The sequence below is a fragment of the Mirounga angustirostris genome, unplaced genomic scaffold, assembly GCF_029215605.1.
Source record: "Mirounga angustirostris isolate CCGP_5_RB_7025 unplaced genomic scaffold, mMirAng1.0.hap1 SCAF_14, whole genome shotgun sequence".
Lineage (NCBI taxonomy): Eukaryota > Metazoa > Chordata > Mammalia > Carnivora > Phocidae > Mirounga > Mirounga angustirostris.
In genome coordinates, this window is record NW_026991722.1 from 17,642,820 (window position 1) to 17,660,222 (window position 17,403).

Here is a 17,403-nt window from a genome sequence, read left to right on the forward strand (position 1 = left end):
GAGGCTCTTATTAAAGTGCAGATTTAAGAAACTGTAAGATGGAAATAATAATCTGTTACTAAGCACCTAGATAGATCTATGTGAAGGGGGTTGGCAAATTCTTTAACATTCTACAAATGCTTTGATGGCTCACAAAAGTGAAGAAAGGGGAAGCAAAAGTAGATACCAAAGTGCTCACCATTTTTGTACAGAAAACACACATGATGATGTCCAGGCAACTGTTGATTACCTAGGGTTGGAACAACCGTGAGGATTATAAGACCTTTTGTATTTTCCCATTTCATAATTGTGTCTCTCTTTGCTCATATTCACGTCTTGCCAAAGCCAGGAGAAGAAAAGGCGGGCTGTTTTTTTCCTCAAATCTTATAAAAATGGGGAGAGAATGGTCTGTGGGGGGGAAAGGGTGGGAGGTTACAGTACAAGAAAAAATGAACAGCAGAAATTAAATTCAGGTATGGTCTAGAGATTTCGTTGTCCTTGTGCCCCAGGCAACAATGGACTGAGGGTCGCCGTGAGCACTGTGCTAGGGCTTGGTGAGAGACACATGACGTAGGACAGATTGTCATGTGTTCAAGGAAGGCAGATTAGCCCATGAAAAACTCAAGGGCACTAACGAGATATATGGCCAAGGTCCAAATGGGGTCCCAGAAGAGCCAGTGGGAATTGTAAGTGTTTCTGGTGATGGGAAATAGGAAGAAAAAACAACCAATGAAGAGAAAGGGTATGAAGAAATGGCAGCAGTAGGTGGGTTCTGAGTGCAAACAAAGATGACCTGAGATCAGGTTTAGGTGCACCCCCCCTGCCCCCCGAATGAGAACAGGTGGGCCTGTGGGGGAGAGGCAGATACCTGCTGGGCTGGTGTGGACACTGAGCAATGGGCAGCTTTGTCAATTTCTTTCTTTTTTTTTTTTTAAAGATTTTATTTATTTATTTGAGAGAGAGAATGAGAGAGAGAGAGAGAGCGCATGAGAGGGGGAGGGTCAGAGGGAGAAGCAGACTCCCTGCCGAGCAGGGAGCCCGATGCGGGACTCGATCCCGGGACTCCAGGATCATGACCTGAGCCGAAGGCAGTCGCCTAACCAACTGAGCCACCCAGGCGCCCCAGCTTTGTCAATTTCTAAAAAAGCTGTTCCCCAGGAGCAGAAACTTAGGGAAGTGGGTTTGTGGGGAGAAGTTTGGGCAGAAAAGAAGGTGTAATGGACAAATGGTTGGACATTTTCATGGCATTTTAGTTCATCATGCAAACTCTTAGTTGAAAGTGGTCTTCAAAAGATTACACGCTCCAAGTGTTTAATCAGCTCAGGGCGGGCGCCTGGGTGGCTCAGTCGGTTAAGCGACTGCCTTCGTTCGGCTCAGGTCATGATCCTGGAGTCCCGGGATCGAGTCCCGCATCGGGCTCCCTGCTCAGTGGGGGGTCTGCTTCTCCCTCTGACCCTCCTCCCTCTCGTGCTCTCTGTCTCTCATTCTCTCTCGCAAATAAATAAATAAAATCTTAAAAAAAAAAATCAGCTCAGGGCTGGAATACTGATGAACTTCATCTGTGATTTTTCTGGAATATGTATCTCACTTGCATTTGACAGTGCCCCAGGAATGGAAAATGACTGACACTCTTACTTCCTTATGGATTTGATCACATCCATCCCCACAGTGCATCCCCTTTTCTTCTTCCATTTTAATCCAAAACAGTCATAGTACTCAGTATTCAGAAAGCTGTGAGTCTAGATGGGGAATTATTAATTTTTTTTTTCACAGGGGACAGTGGTGAAAGAGGTAATATCCACTCTGCATGAACCTGGGTAATTTTTTTTTCTGTCATCTTTAAGGATGATGCACAATGTGTGAATATGGCCCACAACTGAGGCCTAATTATGATTCTCCAGTGAGAGTGTGCTGCATTTTGGAGGAAGTCTTAACCGAGCACTTAAGCAGTAATGTCTCTGAGCATGCCACTGTGGATTTGGAGGAGAGCTTTGATTCCTGCACCAGGGGCAGACGACTCCCACGCTGCTCCCACAAGCACTTTTATCACCAAGTTATTAGACCATTATGGTCTACGATTGTCTTTTACCGCCTTTGATTTTTTTCTGTTGTCAGACGTGAGGAAAGTGATGTGTAATATGATCCAAAATGCTCTTGTTTGTTTTAATCTACTGTTTTAATATATTATGGCTTCCTGCCATTACCCTTCTCTGGCAGGGCCCTAGGGCCCCTTGGAGATGCTGCAAGCCTGAAATATGCCAGGCACTTTGGGGCTTTGGCCCAAAGTGTGGACATGAGCGCTCCCGCCAGTCGGGGACTCAGCCGAATGGATGCTGGAGGTCCCCAGGAAGGAGAATGGCCTGGGCACTGGACAAGTGGAACTGGCCCCCCCAAAGAAATCTCTTACAAGCTCTGAGTCCCGGCAGGTGCTTGCACGAATTTGGGGTTCACAGCCTTCTTGGGCTTGAGGTTTAGGTCAGTTTCCCCAAACCCAGCTTGGCATCATTGAAGAGAGTTGCTTGTCTCCAGGAAATGTTTCAAAATAGGATTTTCAGGGTTTAAGGCATAGTTTCAGGTGATATGTGACAATTGTATGAGAAACTCTAGTCTTGGCTCTGTCACTAACTGGGCAAGTCTCATTTCCATTCAGGGCCGCTGGGTCCCTCATCTCTAAAGGGAGAGTGTGAGCCTTAATGGCCCAAGGCCCTTTCATAATCCCCAGCCCTTTCCTGTAGACCCCCCGTCATCTTGCCTGCCTTCCTGGTGGTGATGAATCCTTTGTACATGGGAAGCTGTTGGCTTGTGAAGGCTGTGACCAGAGCTATCTGTGCCTCTTTTGCTTTTGTGGGGATCATCAAAGTCGTTCTGGAAAGTTCTCTGGGAGAGATGGCAGAGCCTGGTCCACTCTGCATGCCAGCCTGGATGCTGGCAGGGAGGTTGATCACCCCTGTTGGCTGTTAGCAGTCAGGCCCTTAAAATAAGACACCTGCCTTGAACCCTTCACTTAATCACCCAACAGAATTTCTTGAGGGCAGAATGTGTGTCAGTACTTTAGCTCTTTCCCTCCTTGTATCGGCCCCATGAGACATGCAGGAATGGTGTTTACACCCTCCTTACAGATGAGGCAGCTGAAGCTCACAAGTGTTAGGGATCCAGTGCAGAACCGAGAGGGACCCTGCCGAGACTAGAACCTATGTCTCTTCACCATGAGGCCAGTGTTCTTACACTGTATTGTGGATGACAATACACAGACGAACCCTTGGTCCTCAGTTCCCCTAAAGCACCCCCAAAGCACTTGTTAGAGAAGGAGAGGGGGAAGGGTTGGCAGTGTCTCTACACACCCCATGAAAATGTTTCAACTTAAGAACTTTGGAGAGGAAATTGGAAGGCATGTGCCTGGGCTCTGTTTAGATTGCCATTGGGTCAGATGATCATTTGTCAGTGTAAATACCTCTTAATTTTCCTCTCTTATTTTTTTCCCTCTCAGCAAGAAAAAAGAAACACAATTAGAAATGCCAAAAAAAAAAAAACATTGAAAAACTAGAGAAGAAACTTTTTAAAAAAATATTTTATTTATTTATTTTAGAGAGACCATGAGCCGGGTGGGGGTGGGCAGTGCAGAGGGAGAGGGAGAAGCTGACTCCCCACTGAAGAGGGAGCCTGATGTGGGGCTTGATGGGATCATAACCTGAACTGAAGGCAAACACTTAACCTACTGAGCTACCCAGGCACCCCTAGATAAGAAACTTGTGGTTCAAACACAAACTAGCAAAATTGTGGCCTGATCTTGGCTCTAGATGGAATAGAAGGAAATCCATTTGACCTTAAACCTTGGGACATTCTCCTTTGAGAGAATCAGTGACAGATTTCTTTTTCCATGGATCTAATCACACAATTTCTTTCTTCCATCTTTCTTTCTTCCTTCCTTCCTTTTCTTTTCTTTTCTTTTCTTCCTTCCTTCCTTCCTTCTTCCAAGAGAGAGTGTGCCAGGGTGGGGGAGGGGGGAGGAGGGACAGAGGGAGAAAGAGAATCCCAAGCAGGCTCCACGCCCAGGGCAGAGCCCAACATGGGGCTTGATCTCATGACCCTGAGATCCTGACCCTAGCCGAAATCAAGAGTCGGATGCCCCACTGACTGAGCCCCCCAGGTGCCCCTAATCACACAATTTCTGCCGTGACTCATAGTCATATAATCACATTCACATAGTCATAATTAAATGGTTACTAGTTTCAATTTTTATAATCAGAACAGAAGGCTTAATTAATGTTATAGAAAAGCATGTCCGTGCAGTAACTGACATGGTGAAGGTGATGCTTCAGGGGCAGAGTTCTAGTTGGCAGCAGGGGGCGGGAAGGCGAGGGTAGGGGTGCAGCTTTCCTCATTTGACTTCGGGATGAAGTAAGAGATACTGTGTAGGGAAGGTGGAACATGGAGGATGACGTATAAAAGAGTATGTTTAAAAGTGTAAAGGCAACTGATAGAGGAAGTAAATGTACCGGCGTAACTGACAAAACTCAGAAGAGGGAGAGACGAGTGGAATTGTAAGCTAAATTCTTCCTTTCTCAAAGAGAACAGAAATGACTTGATGTTTCTATCACTGGCAAGTCCAGGAATTGAGATCTGGCCATATTGTTCAGAATTATGGTAGTAACTTGGAAGAATGAAAAACCAAAGGTTAACAGGGGTTTCCTCCAATCTGTGGGACTTGGGAAGGGGGTAGGGAGGGTGAGGCAGACAGCTGTACTTTCCATTTAATGCCATATTTTAAAAATATATGTATTTATAAAAAAATTGGTGTTAACAATCGGTGTAAAGAAAGCCCTAATTAAAGAATTGCTTTTCTCTGCTGGTGGCATTTGCTAGCTTGAGTCTTTAGCTAACGATGTATCTACTTGTCCTTTGGGGGGTCCCTACTCTGCGGCTGAATTCCTTTTCTTTCCGTGGACACTGTCCATCATTCTAAATCAACGCTTGCACTTAACAGCGCTATTTAAGCCTTAATAAATATTGTATCAACCTTCACAGGGGATGGTATGGAGAGATGGGAGTTCATGAGAGAGAGACTCTCGTCATGGCCATTGTGTGTATATTTGTCAAAGAGATGGGCACAGAGAGGAAACAAATTTTCACTGAGATTCTGGAAAATCTGCTGGAGAAACTCACAGGGTCCTTAAACATTTCCTCGGGAAGGGGAGTAAAGCCAAGGGCTCTCTAGGCTGCTCAGGGCTCATTCTCCTGGCCCCAAGTACATCTGCCTTAATCTGTCTCTTGCATTGGGCTCATAGGCTCTGAATGTTCTCAGCAGCGTGGTCATCAGAGGCCACGGTACCTGGGTGCTTCTCAGAGCCTTCCCATGGGAAGCTGAGCCCCCGCCCTTCTGCCCTACCAGTGCTGGCACTTGCCCGAGCCACAGGGCGATGTGTTCCCCCAGAAGCTAGCTCTTCGTGGCTCAAACCTGAGGCTTAGGCCCTGCTTCTCCACAGAGCCCTGCTCACACCTGCTCTCTACTTCAGTCAGTCCTCTGCCAACACTTGCTTAGTTCTTGACCTCACTTCTCTTGCTTGGTTGGTTGGCTCTTGGCTCCTTTCCCCCCGGCCCCCACCCCCCACCAGGGGCCTGACCCTTCCTATCCTTATCATTTCCCACTTGTCTCTAGATCTCATGTCCCGCCATGTACAAGATAAGATACTGGTGATACAAAAAATGAATACAATTCAGCCCTTACTGCCAAGCACCTAAGGATAGGGGAGAGTTGCCAGAACCAATCTTGAATAGAGGGTTGGAACGTTCATTTCTACCCCCAGACCTCCTGGGAGGTAAGAACGGCTGGAGATTAAGTTCAACCACCAGTGGACTGTGATTTAGTCAATCGTGCTTGTGTAATGAAGGCTCCATAAAAACCCAAAAGGAGAGAGTTCAGAGAGTTTCCATGTTGCTGGACATGGGGAGAGTTGGGTAGCGTGTTATGCTTGGAGAAAACAGGGAAGCTCCACGCCCTTCCCCCAAACCTTGCCCTTTGCACCTCTTCCACCAGGCTGTTCCTGAGTCCAGTGAGTAAAAAGTTTCTCTGAGTTCTGTGAGCCACTCTAGCAAATGAATGGAACCCGAGGAGGGGCTTGGAGGAACGTCCAAGCTGTGGCTGGTGGGTCAGGAGCACAGTGGTAATTGGCATCTGAAGGGAGCGTAGTCGTATAGGACTGAGCCGTTCACCTGTGGGGTCTGATGCTGTCTCCGGGAAGACAGTGTCAGAACTGAGTTAAATTGTAGGATGCCCAGCTGGTGTCCAAGAATTGCTTGCTTTTGCTTCCTTCTGCATTGGAATTTGGGCATAGAACTCCATTAGTATGTCTTAGAGTATTTGTTTAAAACACATCGTCTTACTTTATAATGTTATTTAACCATATTATGCACATACCTTGACTCTCAATTGGATTATGAACTTCTGAAGGAAAGTGGACCATGTTACACTTCGCACGTGCTGTGGTTTCTAACATAGATGCTGGGCCCAAATGAAGAGTGCTCATAATTACCCGTGAAAGGAATAAGGAGACAATGTACTTGTTAGGAGAATAAATAGACAGTAAATGCTGTGTTGTCCGCACTTTTACCAATGGGAAATCTCCAGGAGTGGGCATTTTTTATATTCTCTCTTGCAAATCACTGAGCACAGTCATTGAAATTCAACTACAGGGCCAGCACATTTGAAAGCGGTCTGATCAAAATGCAAAGTCTGTGTATGCTGTCTCCAGTGACTTCAGCTAAGTAAAAATAAGCCTAGAGGGGAAAATAAACCTTTTCCCGAAACGTACACAGGGAGAAAGTAGAAAGTTTCCCAAGTTTCTGAGAAATGGCTAGTAGCTACAAAGTGCAGTTTGATTAGGAATGCGAGAAGCCAAAGGTGGTTGTGAGCAATCATGGGCAATTGGGAAGCCCAGGTACCTGAAGCAGGCTTGGAGAGCGAGTGATAGAAATGCAAATCTGCAAATCTAATGCTGCTCCCGGATCCCCTGTGACATAGAAACACCTGGAGGCAGAATCAATTTCTCACCGCTAAATGATGCCTGCATTTTCTACAGGTTGAAAGCACAGAGGTAGGTAACTTTCAAAGTTCTCAAAAAATGACAGGCAAATGGCTTAAAAATCATTGCTTTTGCCAAACCATTCTTCCTGGCCGCTTTCCTCCCCTGGAGACGGTTTACTGTTTCCACCCACCCTTCCTGTCCAGGCTACAGTTTTGCAAGCCCAGCTACTAACTGGTTTGTGATGGAGTCCTGGCTCAGGAGGGAGGGGGCTGCCAAGAGATCTAGGGCCAGTGGGGGGCAGACCTGGGTGTGGCTCACAGCATGAGGACCCAGGGACCTCTGGGAGGAGCGTGAGAAAGCAGAGAAAGGGCATCAAGGATAAATAGCATCTGCTTCAGAATTTTGCTGAAGGCCTGCTCTGCATACACACTGTGCGTGTGAGGGTATGCATGCGTGCGTGCGTGTATTATTGATCCAATGGCTGTTTTCTGTTTGTTTGTTTTTTCCCCTGCATTGGGGACTAAAGCATATTAAGGGAATGCTGTGCAAAACTGCTAAGACTGGAACTTTGCTGGGAACTCTGGGACGGCTGCCTCCAGGAGATGAATAGAGACAGGTAAACGATTCACAAAGACAGGGCTGCGCCTCTCAGGTCCAAGCTTGGAAAGCCTGGGGGTAGAAGGGCTCTCCAGCTCTCTGTCTCACTGCAGACGGCTGCCTCAGCCTAGATTTGCACTGAGCTGACAATTCTGTAAATCTGGGAAACTGGGAGTAGGGAGTGGATACAAAGAAAAAGGTACCTCACTCTTTCAGTGTGGCTGCATGAAGTGACTGCCTTCCAAAAAGGATGGCGTGGGGTTGGGGGGAAGAAAGCAGGTTCCCAGTGGGGAAAACTGATAACACTGCCTATGGGAGGGGGGTAGTCGTGGTGACCAGCCAGGAGGAGTCGCAGTGACCGTATAAACCCTCGATTTGATGTGAGGAGGATGAAGGATGGCACTTTACTTCTGTGATCTTCCTCCCCCAAACCATTAATCCTAGTCTAATCATAAAGGAAACATCAGACAAATCCCAGTAGAGGAACAGCATACGAAATGCGTATCCAGTATTGCTCAAAACTCTCAACAGCGTCAAAAATAAGGAAAGTCTGAGAAACTATCTCAGCTTAGAGGGACTTAAGGAGACATGATGCCTAAATGTAATGATATCCTGAAGCAAAGAAAAGTATATTAGGCAAAAACTAGGAAAATCTGAATAAAATATGGGCTTTAATTAAGAAAAATGTGCCATTATTGATCCATTAACTGTAGCAAACGTACCATACTAATATAAGCGGTTAATAATAGTGGAAACTGGTTACGACGTATAGGGAAACTCTCAGGACAACCTTGGCAATTTTTCTGTGAATCTAAAACTGTTCTAAAAACATTAAGTTTATTTAAAAAATTAATGTCCACATGAGAAGATGCTCAACATTCTAGTCATTAAGGAAATGCAAATCAAAACCAGAATGAGATGTGACTTCATATCCAGTAGGATGGCTATGATCAAAGAGACAGACAATAACAAATGTTGTGAAGAGTATTGGGAAATTGGAAGCTACACATATTGATGGTGAGAATATGAGCTAATGCAGCTACCGAGACAGTTTATGGGGAAAGAATATTCTTCTCAACAAATGGTGCTGGAAGAATATGTAAAAGAATAAATCTAGACCCTTAACCTCACTCCACGTACAAAAATTAACTCAAAGTGGATCAAAGACCTGCACATAAGAGCTGAAATTATAAAACTTAGAAGAAGAAAACATAGGTGTAAATCTCCATGACCTTGGTTTAGGGAATGGTTTCTTAGATATGACATCAAAACCATGATCAAAGAAGAGGATGTGTGAAGTGGGGGGAGCAAGAATGAACTGGAACCCATGGGGTGAGCTGGAATCCACATCTGTCCCTCACTGTCTCCAGACCAACTTCCATGATGAAGATGTGGGAAAAACGGATGCCCTTCACATGGAGCTTAGTCGCCTGCTGATTTAGAGCAGCCGAAGGAAGATGTGGAGCAGGAGTGACAGGATGGGCAGCTGCCCCTACAAGCAAGGAGAGTCAGCAGATCGGTGACCCCATGTTTGATCTGCAGCAGTGCTCTAGCCCTGTACCAACCTTCCTAGTGCTAGAAAAAAAGGTGCGGGGAGCACTGCTTTACTTCTGGCTTCCAGATCTTCTGCACAATATCTGTTATGGCTCAGGCTAACCCAGAATTAGGCAGGTAAGGAAATTCTGGGGAATAAGAATCTAAGTAGACACAGTTCTAATCTACCATAGGACTTTAGCATCCTCCCAAAGAGCTCTTCTCCACCACCGAACCCCAGTTTCAGGAGCCCGCAATATCTTATCTGTGCATCCTCTCTTTTGAAGCTCTGTTTCTGCCACTGCACTTACAGTTCTGCCTTGCAGTTATTACTCTACATGCTCATTGGCTTAGTGATTTATTAAATATCTCCCCACTACCTGTCCATCAGCTCTCTAGAAGCAAAGACTTTGTCTTACTTCTGGATCTTCAGGATCTAATATTTCATGGTGATGAAGATGTTGATGAACAGTCATAATGGTAATCATTTATATAGCTTATATCATGTGCTAGGACCACTGTAGTGGTTTATGTGTATGAGTTTTTTTTTTTTTTAAGATTTTATTTATTTATTTGAGAGAGAGAGAGAATGAGAGACAGAGAGTACGAGAGGGAAGAGGGCAGAGGGAGAAGCAGACCCCCTGCCGAGCAGGGAGCCCGATGCGGGACTCAATCCCGGGACTCCAGGATCATGACCTGAGCTGAAGGCAGTCGCTTAACCAACTGAGCCACCCAGGCGCCCTGTGTATGAGTTTTTGCTTATTGAACATGGAGCTCAGTACCTGGCAGAGAGCAGGTGCTCTGCCTCTGACCTGGACTCCAATGGGATGCCCATCGGGATCTCTCGGGCTCAGTTCGGTTGCCTAAAGGCACGTGGGAGTGGATGAAAAGGGATAGCCTAGTGGTTATCCCTTATTTTGAGGGGGAAAAACTCACTAGAAAGTGACTTGGAGTTTTTGCAAAACCCGTTTGCTGACCTGAGGGGGCTATTATTCTAAAGAAGATTTTGTCATTACCCACCTCTGAGAACATTTGGCCCTCAAAAGCACTGCTGTTGGGAGCATAATCCCCTCTTGGGAGCTCTCTGCTGTCTGGCGAGCCCCTCTGACCCCCCCCCCCCAGACGGCTTCTGGGCTGCTTAGTCTCATCTGCCTGGTGACCAGAGCCCATTGTCCACCACTCACTAACTCTGCAGGAATGCACTTCAGCTCCAGTACATTGGGGATGGCCATCTTCAGTGTGGAATGTTTTTGAATCTTTAAAAGTTGCCTACTTTAAAGACTCGTTGCTCATATATCACTGATAGGCATCTATTATTTGTGGTTATATCACTTTATTGATCCCCATGTCCCATGGGCAAGCTGAGTGACTTAAGCAGGAGTACTATCATAGAGGAGCACCAACATCTTTCAGAAGAGTCTGGAGACTGATGTGCTTCTGTTTCTCTAGATTGTTCCTCTTGATTTATACTTGAAGCTGTTTTTGGAAAAAGGAAACACACTGTAAGTTGAAATTATCTTAAAAGTTAAGAAAACAGGGGCACTGCCTGGGTGGCTCAGTCGGTTAAGTGTCTGCCTTCGGCTCGGGTCATGATCTCGGGGTCCTGGGATGGAGCCCCGCGTCAGGCTCTCCGCTCAGCAGGGAGTCTGCTTCTCCCTCTCACTCTCCCTATGTAAGTGCTTTCTCTCTCTCTCAAATAAATAAATAAAATCTTAAAAAAAAAAGTTAAGAAAACAAGTTTAATAAAAGGAGATACCCCACAGCCCACCAAAATGGATGGTAGCATGTTCATGAGTGAAGGAACTTCTCCTGGGGTGGAAGTCTAAGAAGACTCACATGCTGCTGGTGTGAGTGTAGACTGGGGTGGGCTTTCTGGAGAGCAGTCTATCCATACTTCTTCAAATGAACTATACACCTACCTTACACCCAGCAGTTCTACTCCTGGTATTGACCCCACAGTCATTCTCCTATGGGCAGGATGGGGCCATGCACAAGGATGTTCACTGCAGCAGTGTTTAAGGTGGCTGGGAGCGGAAGGCAATTTGAGGGCCAGCGAATGGGTAAAATGAGGTGATACCCTCTGTGGGTAACCATGTAGCACTTAGAGCAATGGATCAGAGTATACACAGCAACATAAATGGACCTTAAAAATCGGGTGATGAATGAAAATTATAAGAAACAGAATGAGAGCTCTAATACAATATCATTTCCATAAATTAAAAACGCATGCACCCAGCAATACACATTTTATATGAACAACAACAAAGAAGATAGTGTTGCTGTGGGAACAGAGCAAAGTGTCTCTCTCTTGACACCGCTGATGTTTGGGGCTGGAGGATTCTTCACTTTGCAAGGCTGCCTTGTACCTTGTAGGATGTGTAGCAGCTTCCCCAGCCTCCCCACCGGATGCCAGTAGCACCTTCTCCCCAGTTGTTTCTAGACATTTCCAAATGCCTCCTGGTGGGGGAAAGCGCCCTGGCTGAGAACCACTGGTACAGGAAGCAAGGATAACAGGGAATGAATAAAAGTATATATGCTGGAGGTGGGCCTTGTGGGAAAAGTCAATAAACAAAAATGAAGAGGCAAAGAAGGCAATGGTTAACCCCAAAGGTGACGCTGTGCATGGCGGGTGTCAGAGCGGTCAGCCCCTGCCCTGTCACACACCATAGAGGCCGCTGTCCATCCCACTGTGCATGTCAGAGGGACAAACTTGATCTTTGCTTCTTAGACTCTAAGCATGGCTTCCTCCTGAGTGCTACAGGGCTAGGTTTGTTCTGGAAGATACAGCTACTTCTCTGAGGGGAGAGCAGCTGTGCCTTTGGAACAGTGGCCCATGAGCTGTCCTTCCTCGGCTCACTGAGGGCAAGGCCTCTTGTCTTCTGCTCTGCTCTGCCCTGTGGGTGGAGTTGAAGTGCCCCAAGACCTACATTCTTTTTTTTTTTTTTTTTTAAGATTTTATTTATTTGCGAGAGAGAGAATGAGAGACAGCATGAGAGGGAGGAGGGTCAGAGGGAGAAGTAGACTCCCTGCTGAGCCGGGAGCCCGATGCGGGACTCGATCCAGGGACTCCAGGATCATGACCTGAGCCGAAGGCAGTCGCTTAACCAACTGAGCCACCCAGGCGCCCCAAGACCTACACTCTTGATCTCCTTTCCTCTCTGCTGGACTTGCTGTAGGATACTGCAAGCTGAGGTGCAGCCAGGAGGGAGGCAGCTGAGGGGTGGTGGCCAGTCATGAGTACTTTGGGCAGAAAATGGTTTTGGAAGCTGCCCATGGCTCTGGAATTGACCTCACAGCAGAACTTAGAGAACATTGGTATTTCACCTTGGGCAATTTTTCTAGGAAAGAAATGTCTCTAATTGTAGATAGGCCAGTGTGTGTGTGGGGGGGGGGGGAGGGTGTGAGCGGGGGCGTGGGGAGGACTTTGATGCTCCTGTCCAGCCTTCCTTTGCCATAAAATCCACGGGAAGAGTACTTTAGTTCTTGTGAAATTTAAGGCTTACAAACATACGTCATAAAATTTAATCCATATGGGTGATCTTGATCTTGGGTTTTGTGGTTGGAGTAATGTTGAAGACACATTTGGGGACACAGCCACCCTTGATACACCTCTGGCAAAAGAGGCTACAGAACCCAAGCCCTTACTATGCCAATTCCAGGCCCTACAGCATTATAATAAGTCACATACCGTCCTTCTCCTTCACTCTCTTCTCTTTTTCCCTTCCTCCTTCTCCTTCCCCACCTCCTGTTTCTCCTCTTATCTTTCTCTTTATCCTCTTTCCACAAAATGTTAAGAGCAAATTATAAGAGTATCTAAAATGAAGCAGAAAAAGTATAAATGACTAATTAATTAACCATAGAACCAAGAGGTCTTGATCAAGGTTCAAGTGTTAAATGACCAGGAACACTTTCTCACACTGACTGTTATGGGTTGAGTTGTATCCTCCAAAAATTCATATGTTGAAGTTCTAAGTGCTGGTACCTCCGAATGTGACTTTATAGGGAAATAGGGTCATTGCAGATGCAATTAGTTAAGATCAGTTCATACAGGAATAAGGGAGGCCCCTAAGGCAATATGCCTGGTGTCCTTATAAAAAGGGGAATTTTGGACCCATACACACAGAGAGAACATCCTGTGAACATGTGAAGGTAGAGACTGGAGCCATGTGTGTCTACAAACCAAGGAAGGCAAAAGATTGCCAACAAACCACCAGAAGCTAAGAGAGGAGCCTGGGACACGTCCTTTTCTAGCACCTTCCAAGGGAGCATGGCCCTGCCAATACCTCTGGACTGCTGGCCTCAGGAACAGTGAGATAATAAATGATTGTTATTTTAAGCTGCTAAGTTTGCCCTAATTTGTTATGCAGCCATAGAATACTAATTCACACCCCAAATCTCCCCTCCCAGATGACCAGCCATATTCCAGCAGCAGGGTGGGGAGGGAGCTAGGCTAAGCAGGATGGGGTGGTCTGAGCCATTATAATTGGGGGCGTGAGCGTATAAAACAAGGGGCTACTTCCTTTGATGGTGTTGTCTCTTGTTCCATCATTTGCTTTCACACTACTTTTAACATCTGTTCATTGTCATCATAACCATCATGTTAATGAAAAAATCCTTGGAAAAGATACTAGTTTTATAAGATATGCTTAAGAATAGCAATGATTTCCCAACTTTCTCTCTATCTTCAGTCGGTTCATACACTGTTTCTATCCCCAACACAAGCTGAGGATGGCTGTGTTCTTCTCCTGGGGGATGTCCTGGCCTCCAGCACTGCCCCCCACACTCCTGGGTGGCCTTGAGCACCCAGGGCCTTCAGCCTTTGTTCAGTTTGAATCCCCCTTCTTATGTCACTGGGTCACAGTTTTAGTTCAGCTTACATCTTAGATATTTAAAGAGGATAGAGCCTCTTAATTTTCTATTTCTGATCTTCAAGAGCCCTATTCAGTTGTTTTGGGGAACAGGTCAGGAACTTAGTTTTATCATTTCATAATATCTCTTTCTCTTACTGTTCAAACAATCTGCTTTGGGAAATAGTTGAGTCTTATAGATTTCCTCCTCTTTCCTTCCTCCTCCCCATGTTAGTGTCTGGTTTTGTTAGGGGAGAGGAGAGTGGAGTGGAGGAAGGCATATAAGTAGGTGTGTTGGGTTAGGTTCTCTGGGAGGGAGACCCTGAGACCCCAAGGCCCACATGCAGGAGGTTTACTGGGAAGTGCTCTTGGGAGCAGCCCCTGGGAGGAGCAAGGAAAGCAGGATGGAGAAGAGGGAAAAGTTGGCTGGCAGTTTGGGGGTGAAGTTCAACTCAGGAGGATTATATTAGGAAACCCTTTTGGTCACAAATCCGATGCATGTTCTCCAAGTCAGCTCTACCAATAAAACAGATTTAAAAAAAAAAAAAGGCTTTCATGTCTCATTTCTTAATTAGTTCTGAATTCAGGAGAAGACAGGAGGGTTTTTTATTCATCTGAAAATCCAGCCAGAGTGGTGAAGGTGAAGGTAATGATGACAGTAACAATGATGGCGATGGTGAGGGCCATTTAGAGCTTAGATGAGATTATTCAAAAATAGTTCTGTTAGGAGATGTATTTGTAGCCACTGCTTCATACCGATACCGGCTGCTTTCTTTGTGGTTTCAGTTTTGCAGCTCTATTAGTATCCTTTAAAGATTCACTCTTGGGGCGCCTGGGTGGCTCGGTTGAACATCTGACTCTTGATTTCAGCTCGGGTCATGATCTCAGGGCCATGAGATTGAGCCCCACTTCAATCTCTGCGCTCAACGGGGAGTCTGCTTGAGATTCTCCCTCTCTCTCTGCCCCTCTCCCCACTCACATGCATGCGCTCTTTCTTTCTCTCTCTTGAATAAATCAATACATCTTTAAAAAATAAAATTAAATTAAAAATCACTTTTGTGGGCACTTTGAGTACACACAGCCAACAGTGAACTCTTACTGCCACTCTGTATGCTTCTCTGTGGTTGGGAGGTCCCAAATCGTAGGAGTCAGCTCCCTGGAGTTCCAAGCACATGTGCTGGATGGAGTTCCCCAAGAGTGAAATGAAGACTCAGAAAAGGGAGCAAGTTCCAAGCAGCCATAAACTATGGCATCAAGCTTGAACAGATTTTGTGGAGATGTTGGAAGGGCATTTGAACTGTTTACCTTCACTTCTACCCATGTCTGCTCCTTAGCAATCAGGATTTCCTATTGAAAGAACACAGGAGTAGGAGTCCCCAGCTGTGAGAACTAGTCTAAGTTCTGCTAGTAACTGAAGGAAACTACAGAAATAAGAGATTAGCCCTGGAGTCAGGCTGCCTGGTGGTGACCTGCAGTAAGTTACTTCATCTCTAAGCACCAGTTCCTTCATCTGTAATGTGGAGATAATTTATAGTACTTGCCTCATGGTAGTTGGGAGAACAAGATGAGATAGACTGTGTAAAGTGTTTAGCACGATGTCCAGCACCTAGTAAATATTCACCCACCTAAGCTGTTATTAGATGAGTATGAAGAAGATGATTTAAACTCTTAGTACTTAATTATTCAATGGGAATAATAAGACCTGCACTATAGGTTGTAGAGAAAAATGAGATGGATAAAAGAACAAATGCAATGTAAAATATTGTTATTTATATTGAAATTAACATATGCTATTCAATCTTTTCTAACATAGGTTGTGGATAAAACATGAACTTTTACTGTAATGACTGTGACTTATTTTTTTTTTTTTAAGATTGCATTTATTTATTTATTTGGGAGAGAGAGAGAGAGAGATGGGGGGGTGGGGAGAAGCAGAGGGAGAGGGACAAGCAGACTCCGTGCTGAGCAGAGTCCGACATGGGGCTCCATCTCATGACCCTGAGATCATAACCTGGGCTGAAATCAAGAGTCAGACGCCCAGCTGATGGAGCCACCCAGGCGTCCCGTGAATGTGACTTATTTTAACAGACATTAGCACAGATAGTTTGGTGTAATTTGTGTCAGTTTGTTTGTGCTTCCATCTGGGGGCAGTAAATTGTCTTAACCAAGGGTGTGCAGCCTTGGGTGGTCAGTGAACATCGTTCCTGAAGGGTCTCACTCTGGGGCAGCCACTGCTCACACCAGTACTTCAGCCATCTGCCTCTCAGGCAACACCCAGCTCTGCTCATTAGCATACCGAATGCAAAAGTGAGTTTTAATGGTGAAAATAGTAGACTATCAATTATCATGAGAAATGTGACAAATGGACTTTGGTGTTAGGTAAGCTGAAAGGTATTTAAGATAGTGGGTTGGAGAGCCCCTCACACCCTCCCTTGCATGCATAGGGTGTAAGAATCCAGAGAAACCTTTAGCCTGCACAGCTACGGAATATACAGTAGGTCTGATCCCTAAGAGATCCCGTGTTCCAACCTTGGTTTTGGAAGTTGCTTCTTGTCTGATGCTGCCCAAGGGCTAACAAAAGCCTGCCTCTGGAGTATTGCTGGGTCTCTCTAGAGTATGTAGGTCCCTATAGGACAGAGAACTTAGACTTCGTTGAGGTTATACAGCAGACAGTGTCTCATTTGCTCAATAGAATTTGTTAAATTTTAATACTGTATGTGGCAGGTTTGGTCTTAGACCCACTTTCTGTAAAATCTGACAGGGAGTTTTGGGGAAGTAGGTAAATTTTGCCCATGTCAAAGCCTTTCGGTTGCTATGATAAGCCACCAGAAAGAACCTAAATGTTGTGCATGACCAAATTGGATTAATCAATTCATGACAATTTTTATGAATAATCCTTGCAGGGTAGAACAAGTGAGTTTATTCTTCTGCTAGTTACACTTCTAATGGCAGGGCTAATTGTTAATTAATGCCTTGTGACATGGTATGCATTGCTACAAGACCATGGCGTGGCTCTCCTTTCACTTGGGGAATCCATGGTTCAGTAGGGACTTTCATGTGGGCTTTGAAACTGACAATCCTGGGCTCAAATCCTGGCTCCACTAGTGTTACCTAGGACAAATTACCTAACCTTTGTGAGCCTCAGACTTCTATTTTTTTGTGAAATGATAGCTATCTTTAATAGCTCACATCCATATATATTTCATTGCCTGATATTGCCAATAACCTTGTGAACTAGGCAGGGCAGTAACACACTGTTATATTCTTATTCCCCTTATATGGGAAAACTGAAGATCAGAGAATTTAAGTGACTTGCACATATTGATAAGAGGTGGACCTAGGGCATGAGTTCAAGTCTTCTGACTCAAAACCCTGGTTTCCCTCCCAAGTCAGAGCTAGAGGTAAAAATGGAAGCATGATTCAGA